Source organism: Brachycentrus maculatus, unplaced genomic scaffold, assembly GCF_059751285.1.
Source record: "Brachycentrus maculatus isolate JH-2025_06_01 unplaced genomic scaffold, ASM5975128v1 h1tg000176l, whole genome shotgun sequence".
In the NCBI taxonomy this organism is placed as follows: domain Eukaryota; kingdom Metazoa; phylum Arthropoda; class Insecta; order Trichoptera; family Brachycentridae; genus Brachycentrus; species Brachycentrus maculatus.
Genome location: NW_028280928.1, coordinates 2,428,204 through 2,438,099, shown reverse-complemented (window position 1 = coordinate 2,438,099; position 9,896 = coordinate 2,428,204). Strand labels below are relative to the sequence as shown.

General features: G+C 34.2%; 1 long non-coding RNA gene across 1 annotated transcript; it reads right to left on the bottom strand.

Annotated features, from left to right (window-relative positions):
* Positions 1-4,971: 4,971 nt before the first annotated feature.
* LOC148308126 (uncharacterized) lies at positions 4,972-9,660 on the bottom strand. The gene is made up of 2 exons (XR_015837723.1): positions 8,476-9,660; positions 4,972-6,515 (listed from the first exon to the last, which is right to left on the bottom strand). It is a non-coding gene; the product is annotated as an uncharacterized LOC148308126 (long non-coding RNA).
* Positions 9,661-9,896: the final 236 nt, after the last annotated feature.

Genomic DNA, 9,896 nt, shown 5'->3' with positions numbered 1-9,896 from the left:
TATTTACAACATTTTGAGTGAGTCCAAATACTTGTTCACAAAATATGGATTATCTCCAATTACAGGAGTTATTTTCATATTATTTTTTGATATCTCATCAAAGATGAAGAAGAATATGGAATAATTAATTTGCTTGATAAAAAGCTTCTTTACTTATGTCTCTAGTGAAGTTCTAGTGATTCAAGAACAAGGTTTCTAAATTGGTTCATATATACAGAACTTCCAAGAATTTGAGTAGTGTGGTTGTCAATAATGGGTAGAATTGGTGAATGTTACACGTGTGTAAAGTGATCACTTAAACCAGCCTATGACGGTCGTCAGCCCCGTAAATGCCCAGACTTCCATATTCTTCTTCATCTTTGATGAGATGTCAAAAAATAATATGAAAATAACTCCTTCACTATTTTTATCATACATGATACCTCCTCTCGTGAGAGTTCCTTATGAACTAGCACGGATCCGATGTTGGATAGGTTCTCACCCAGGCTCCTGCAACGCGGCTCCAGAATGTTTCACTTACCCCACTGTACTGCATCCCTGATATGGCTTATCCATTTTATTTGTCCTTAGACGTTGTTCATTTTTATAAAATAAAGATTTTTTTAAAAATTGTTCGTTAAGGATTGTAGTACTCTAAGTTGATTAAATTAAATTGCAATATTAATTTTATTTATTATATCAGACAATAGATTATTCACCCTACGAATGATATGTCAATATTATAGGTGCCTCAACTTTATATGAAACGTTTATCATTCTTTTAATATGAAAGAAGATAGAAGCCTGAGCATCCCAGGCATTTGATACTTGAGACCATTGCATATATACAAGTTAAAAAAATTAATGAAATATGTATGTTCAAAAATGGGCAGAATGGTGAATGTCACACAAGTGTGTATAAAATGATCACTTAAGCCAGCTAAATGCCAGGTCATTAGCCATGGGATGCTCAGACTTTTATCTTCTTTTATATAAAAAGAACGATAGATGTCTCATATCAAGTTGAGATACCTAAATTGAGAATTGGATACTGAAAGGAACATATAAACAGAATGTCAGAAGACAGACTTTCACGTATCGCCCTCCAAGGCAACCCTGAAGGACGCAGACCCCCAGGCAGACCTCCGAAAAGATGGGAAGACAGCTGGGAGTCAACATCCCAAGAGCGACATGCGGAGGCACAAACAGATCCCTAGGATCTACAAAAAGAAGAAGAAGAAGAAGATGATATTGGTGTTGATTCTATTCTTCTGTTTTTACTCTTACACAATAAATTGATTATTTTCTATTACTAAGTGTCGATAAAGGATCTGACAAAATGAAAGAAGGTATTTATGATAAACATATTTATTTGTATAAATTATGTATAATTGATTTACATGCAAACGGAAAAACTAACAAAATGCAGTCTTCTTCCCAGCTGGCCGATAAATACGTATGGAAGAATGGATCTACATATCGCAGTCATACAGGAGAAAGTGACCGAGTGCATTTTTTTATACAAAAACGTGATCATTGACTATTTGATATCTTACTAGCTTAACACATATTGTCCTGAAAAAAATCCCAGAGGATTTTAAACATTGAAGTATAATATATTGACTTTGTTAAAAATGACTAACTGCATTGATGTTTATTTTCTTGCCAAGCATTGTGTAACAATTTACGTTTTGTTAGTTGGTCACTTTCTCCTGTACGACTACTATGATATGTGATATTTACTACAAAGCAAACAACATATTATTATTTTGAATCAAGTGTGGAATGACATCTGTGAATTGTTTATAAAGCATACATGGTCTGGTCAGGAGTCGAAATAATCGGTGAGTGTAGAAGAGGTGAAGATTGTGTGCAAAGGCAGATTGGTGTGGTGTTCTATTCTCTCTGCCTACCCCTGTAGAAAGCGGCGTGATGCTTAGTTAGTTTTAGTTTGGAAACGTCTTCTTTTGCTTCTCTTCCTTTTCCAATTATCCAGACTGAGCTACATAAATTATTGAGGTAAATGGGATATTGAGAGCTTTTAAATGTAAATTCACAGTAAAATCGGGATACAACTTTATGTTGTTTCACATTTTCAATAAATTTCGCAACTTAGTTTTAAAAAAAGGCCTTTCAAGAGCAGACCTGTTAGGAAGCCTAGAGTCTTCTGTATCAGATCTGGGCATGCGGTGGGACAGCTTTCAATGTGTTTAATTACCTTTACACAGAAAATGTTTCCAATAAATCCTCCATAGTTGAATCGTCATTCATTCTATGTCTTTTTTAATTGAATGCTTGTGTACTTGATTTACATAGACTATCTGATTGTGGACCGTGTGAATCACGGCTCTGCAGTTCTTCCTGTGATGTGTCGAGCATTCCCAACGGATCTTCCCGTTTTTCATTGATTTGTGCATAGAGTAAGTAAACCCTTCATAAAGAATCATCGTCTTGCCGTGTATGGATTTTATATATTCAGCTGAAAAACATACATAATGAGTATGTGAATGAATAAGGATTTACAACATTTTGAGTGTGTCCAAATAAGTTTTCACAAATCTGGATTATCTCCCATTATAGGAGTTATTTTCATTATAAAAATAACTCCTATAATCGGAGATAATCCAGATTTGTGAACAAATATTTGGACACACTCAAAATGTTGTAAATAAATTAACTGGTCAAATTATAAGCTAAAATAATAAAAATGAAAATGATATTTTCTGAAGTTTCTCATGTATGTGATTATAATCCAGAATTCCGATCTCACATACTAATATAAGAGTTTCTGCTCAATAAAAAGCTTCTTTTCATCTCACCAATAGATGTCTCTAGTGAAGTTCTAGTGATTCAAGAAAGTTTCTAAATTGGTTCATATATATATAGAACTTCCAAGAATTTGTAGTGTGGTTGTCAATAATGGGTAGAATTGGTGAATGTTACATGTGTGTAAGTGATCACCTAAACCAGCCTATGATGGTCGCCAGCCCTGTAAATGCCCAGACTTCCATATTCTTCTTCATCTTTGATGAGATGTCAAAAAATAATATGAAGAATAAGGATTTGTTCTGATGTAATGGTGAAATTGTGGCATTATTGACTTATAGCGGGTGTGACTTTATTGACCTTTGAATTTGCTGTTAAATAGTAATAAATAGATGTCACAGGTCCGCCTCCGCAGTGTAATGGTCAGCATGCCTGGCTACCATTCTGGAGGTCCCTGGTTCAATTTCCAGGTGGGGGGTCAAATAAATAAAAGTGATTCTTTCACTCTTATATTTATTCAATATTACTCTAGACTGGTACCTGAAGTGGAGAGCTGATCACCTTTCCTTGATGTGTTAACAATCAAGTTAACACAGCATTTATATGATGCAGTGCCCTATGCACCATCGGGTGAAGATAAGGGTTTGCAGTTTCAGTGCAGTCAGAAGAAGAAGGATCTCCTGGCTCCATTATATGTGTAAAGGAGTACGGAACATCGAGGTGCTGTTTCGGACTACCCAAAATTGGGACACTTTCTCACAAGTGATAGCCGATGTCATGTCATGATGACAGTTAACGTTTCCATCCGACACGACACATAAAGAAAAAAGAGTTGAAAAGTAAACACCTTTTTTTTTAGTACTTATTCTTGGCTAACTTCCATAGGAGGACGGATTGCAACAAGCCGAATGTGATATAACGTCATACTTTTGTTGGTTTCTTCAACGGCATTTTAACCGAGTTTCATTGTGTATATCAGCCTTTTTTTGGTATTTATCCAAGCCCACTTCTATTCCTATAAAGGATTGTAACAAGCCAAATGTAAACCACATCATAATTTTGTTTGTCACTTCAATGGCGTTGTAACAAAGTTTCACTGTATATCGCACGAGCAGTCCATTGTATGCTTCAGCCTCTTTAGCCACTGACTCCATAAGGCATCAATATCGTCTTTCATACTCTCCTTATCATTCATTGTTCATTTTGTGTGATACCACTTTTAAAGTGGTATTTTCATTTTCATTTCAAACCCTTATCCGCACCCCAACGATGCATAGAGTACTGCATCATATAAATGCAATCTTGATTGTTAACACATGAAGGAAAGGTGATCAGCCCTCCGCTTCAGGTGCCAAGAAGTGGTATAGCACAAAGTTAACGATGAATGATAAGGAGAGTGTTATATTACTATCCACAAAGTTAATATATAAAATATATCCTAAAATATCGCTCACTCCTTTCAACAACGTCACATATCAAAAAACTTGATTTTTCAGGAGTTCATTTTTTAAGTTTAAAAATATAATACAATGTTTTAAAAATAAATATCAAGTCACATCTTGAACTTTTTATTGTGCAACAGATCTTTTTAGGTAAAACCTGTATGTTTTTTCTCCATTTGAAAAATATTTAGGATATTAAAAAAAAAAAAATTAAACAATACCTTTTCTTCAAAATGCAAAAACAACGCTTTCTGCCCTGTAGCGGGCAAATATTAAGTTAAAAATATGCCTCTTTTTCTGGGATATAGTACATTTTCTGTTCATTTCGAAAACATGCACAACTGAAAATTGACAATTTTTGATATATGACGTTGTTGAAAGGAGTGAGCGATATGTCTTTCACTGCTACTTGTGTAGTGAGTTTAACCGGCCTACCAGATTGAAAGTACGTAATACGCAATTAGAGTACCTGACGGATAACACTAACTCGTATTGCGTATGCGTAGTCAAAAAACAAAGAAGGAATGAATGAAAAAAAAAACGAATGTTCAAAATTAGCATGCTCATTTCTAGCAAAGTACGTAAACGCTAATTAGTACCATTTACTCAAATAAAGTATGCTCATGTGCCAGTAATAAGCGTGTGTATCTAGACCTTAATTCAGAGTTGACTGCATTAACCACAGAACCACAACCCGAATTTTTAATCACTTGCCTATTTTCAACTAATTTAAAAACATGCTATAAAGTAAAAATACAAGGAAGGATTGAATTAAAAAAAGAAATTGAAATTCAACAACAGTATAATTTCTAAAGTAATCGACAGTTATTTTACAGGAAATTTTTTAATTCCTCAAGCAAACTATTGTTTTACAGGAAACAGTAGTGTAATTTATAAAATGAATGAATATTATTTTAAGGGAAACATTAGGTGTAATTTGTTAAATTAATGAAGTTTAATTTAGAGGAAACAGTAGGTATAATTTTTTAAAATTAATGAAGATTATTTTACAGGAAACAGTAGTATGTATAAATTGTGAATGAAGACTATATATTATTAGGACTGAAACCTTTTGAATTAAGTTGTTTTGCATTATTTTTCAAAATTGGCAAAGCGCTGCTCTGCGAGTGAGTGTCCCATCGATGCGAAAAGGTGATAGTCGGACGGGGCAAGGTCTGGAGAATACGGCGGGTGCGATAATATTTCCCAATTCAATGCTTTGAGAGTGTTCTTCACCACTTTAGCTGTATGAGACGGTGCGTTGATTTCGACTATTTTCAATTTGTCTCTCATTCATTTGGTGTGGTACCCATTTTCCATACTTTTGGATCTTTCCCATGGCTTTTAAACGTTGGAAAATTGCTCCTCGGGTCACATTAAGTGTTTGGGCCAATTGTTGTTTCGATTGGGTTGGGTCTTCATCCAATAACGCCTGCAATTCCTCGTCTTCGAACTTTTTCGTTGCACCAGGATGCTCAGTGTCTGTTAAATCGAAATCTCCACTTTTAAATTGACAAAACCATGTCTCACATGTTCTAATCACTGGAGCATGTTCACCATAAGTTTCTACCAGCAACCGATGAGCTTCAACTGCTTTTTTTTGTTGTTGATGAAATAAGAAAAGCAACGAATGCCGCAAATGCGATTTACTTGGAACGAAACTCGACATATTCACTCAGGTAAACAACTATGACACTATTATTTTGGCAGAATGTAACTTGTGTATTTTTGAAGGTTAATGTCCATAGAAAAATATGACAAAGATGCCAAATCATAGAAATGTATACATATCTCTAGCGACATCTATGAGTAAAACCGGCAAACTTCAACTAACACCCTTATGTATATACACTATTTTATTTTTTACTTCATACAATTATGTTCCATTATGTTCAATTATGTTCTACTATATTTAAAGAGATTTTACACTATCCAGTAAAATCATACTACTCTCCTTTTTTCTTTATAATTTTTTGTGCCTTTAGTTTATTTAATACACTACTTTATTTTTTTATTTTTTTACACCACCCCCCTTAATTATGTTCTACTCTATTTGAAGAGATTTTATTATTTTTGGTAAAATTATCTTACTCTCTTTTTCTTTATCATTCTTTCTGCCTCTAGTTTTTAATATGTGGTGGTGTAGTTTATTAATAAACACTATTTTGTTTTTGTAAGTGTGAATAACGGCTCTACATTGCCTACTGTGATGAGTAGAACATTCCCAGCGCATTTTCCCAGTCTTCATCGTCTTGTGTAGGGAGTAGGTGAACCCTTCATAGAGAATCAGGGTCTTCCCGTGGATCGACTTTATATATTCGGCTGAAGCTGAAAAATAATGAAAAAACATATAAGTACGTAAGTAAATTATTCAGGCACCTAAATGGGTGAAAATAAATACAGTGAAACCTCTATCTATCGTTCCTCGAATAATCGTTTTCCCGGATGTGTCATTTATTTCTTCTATCCTGAATTAATTTCATACTAAACTAAACCGTATTGATCGTTTCTCTATCACCATTTACCGCATTTATTGTTTGAATTAAGTGGCAGTTGTCCGCCTCCGTAGTGTAATGGTCAGCACGCTCGGCTACCGTTCTGGAGGTCCCGGGTTCGATTCCCAAGGGGGGTAAAAATAAATATAAGTGATTTTTTCACTGTAATATTTATTCAATATTACCATGGACTGGTACCTGAAGCGGAGGGCTGATCACCTTTCCTTCATGTGTAAAACGATCATGATAACACTGCGTTTATAAGACACAGTGCCCTATGCACCATTGGGGTGCGGATAAGGGTTTTATTATTATTATTAAGTTGCATATTGGTACATTTTGTCTGTTTTTTTTACATTTTTTTCAATTTTCTTACATTCAACAACAACGTATGGGATAGAAACTATTGAAAGCTTGTGTAACCGATAGTAGGAGAGGTCGATATTGATGAAAAGGAGCCGCTGCCTGTACCTGCATTTCCAGAAGCATGCACACTCTTTGAAAGAAAACTTTCTACAAATCACATTCAATAACCGATGCTAAAAAATACAATTTGCAAAGCCGAAAATATACTATTGACTTACAAAAATAAAACAGTTAAAAAACAAAGTTTGAACTATAAACTTAAGTATTTTTAAAAATTCCATTCAGGTTTGTATTTTTTTTTAATAAATACATTTGCATCTGAAACATGTATTCTTCTTAGAATTTTAGCCTAGGAATGGTTATGCAGATTGGGAGGACGGTATCTTTACTCAGTTATATCTACTTGCGAATTGACCTCTCAATCCCGCATTCATTGTTTTTCCGCATTCATAGTTTATTTTAATAGGTCCCTTTAAAAACGATAGATAGAGGTTTCACTGTATTAAAATCCCTGTTTTGGTTGAATTTGCATTTTAGACTGTGCATTTTGAGAGCAGGTGTGTTTCGTCTTCAGGTAAACAAAATCGTCACGGGTCAAAACATTAGCGGGACCATCCGAAAGTTTGCTTTTTGCACCACCATGAATGATGAAAATGTAATGATGAAAATATAAAATAAAACACTTTTATAAGACCACTTTTGAGTTTATTTTCACATTTCAGACGGGAATGAAGGGTATTTTTTACGCCTGCGGACCACTGGCGACGGGATAGTTAAGACCTTAACAAATAGATATAAATATGGTTTATAATATTCATATAAAAACATTGGATAATTCCTTCTTTTTTGCCTTTGAAATGAGGCCAATGCAGAAGGTGAAAACACCCTTCCCTTAAGCATCAATTGACCGAACGGGTAGAAATACCTTCCCCGTCTAAATTGTGGTAACTAAATATAAACTATAACTTGTATATGAGATCATCTATAGTTTTCAAAACTAGTCATATGATAAAAAAACATATAATAATAAAAATTATTGTACTAACATGTAAGTATTACGGCTCAACACAGGCCATGCCTAAAGAGCCGTAATACATATACTAAAAAAAATATAAAACAAAAAATGTATCTATGAAATAAATAAATAAAAAAAATATCTAGTGAAAGCATATAGTAATAAACTAAAAAGTTTTCCGTAGAAGTGTTTTATTTTTATACTTAAATAATTATGGGTATGTAACTGTATGAGAAAATTCATGAATATGGAAGAGGCAAAAATTGTTTGCTAAGTCAGATTACTGCGGCATTCTATTCTCTCTGTCTACCCCTGCGGCGTGATGCTTAATAATTTAGTTTTTTGATAAAAGATTATGCAATCTACGGGGTAAATGTCCATTTAATAAATTAATATTGAAGTATTTACCTACCTGCGGATCATCTGTGGTGAAGATCGAGGGTGCATCGATTCTAGTAGGTACATATAGTAAACTTTAAATACCAAAGAATACACTGTTCAGCATTTCAAGGGACCTCGAAAAAAATAAAACCATCACAATATTTGCATTGAAATAATGTATTAATAAATACTAAAAATTTGTAATGAATAAATACTTTCTATTAGAGATCGCATTAAATTATCTTCTTCATCAACAATTTTGAGGTTATGTAATTTGAAATATTAAGTGAAAATCATTCTCCTTTTTACATTCTCTTTGCTTTCTTCACTTGTATATTTTTATATTTTTTATATTTTTTTCATCACAATTACGCAAAATTCTCGGAATATATCAACCATTATGATACGCTTCAAGTGCTTAGATTTGAGCATATCCATCACAGTTCGTAACTTGAAAATTGGTTTTGTCTATCAGTAATAATCACAGTTTTCTTTGTCATTTTGATTATTAGACTAGTTCATGAACCCAATCACAATACGTGGATTCGCACTTTTGGAGTCCCAAGGAATTGCCACTAGGCAATGTCACTTGTCATGTATACAGAGAGTAAATTTTCATTATTTTAACTACTATTCTCTGTCATTTTGATTATTAGACTAGTTCATGAACCCAATCACAATACGTGGATTCGCACGTTTGGAGTCCCAAGGAATTGTCACTGAACATTCACATGAGCCAGTCGCTTGGCATGTATAAAGAGTGTAATCTTTTATTTTTCTTGTTTACGTACAGAGAAACTATCGGCAGACACTGTTTTGACTATTCTCTTTGATATTTCGGGATGTCGTTTCAAAAATGACTTATACCATCCCTTTCCAGGCAAATTGTCTTTGAATGGGGTTGGTCGAAAATTTGCATTCAAATATGTTTGAACTTTGAGCTGCACATCTTCTATTCTCCGGGAAACACCCTTTTTACAACTTTCCGTTATCCATTTAGCTAACAGGTTTTCTTCTTCGTCGGATAAATACGGAGCTGGACCAGGTGTAGTTTTCGCAAACTTATTTGCTATCCTGAATTGAATTGTTTGGCGAGGAATTCCATATTTCTTGGCAGCGGAGTTCCTCGACATTCCATTTTCTACATCACTCACCGCGGCGTCTAACTCGTTCTGCGAATACGTTTTGAGTTGTCTGGGTCGTCGACGCCGCTTCCCTAAAATTATTAAAAATATCCTAATGAATGCTCCACTATATTTTATAATAAGCAATAATTTTTAATTCTCTAAGAAGCATATCAGGCAAGAGTCTTCGAGAAGAGCCTCCATAGCTAGTGTAGTGGTACGACCACCCTGAACTACGACTTGTGCATTAAAATAAGATCGTCAGAGCCAGCATGAGCTCGGCTGTCCAAATTTAAAACACAGTAAGGGACATTTTTTTGTAGTAGTT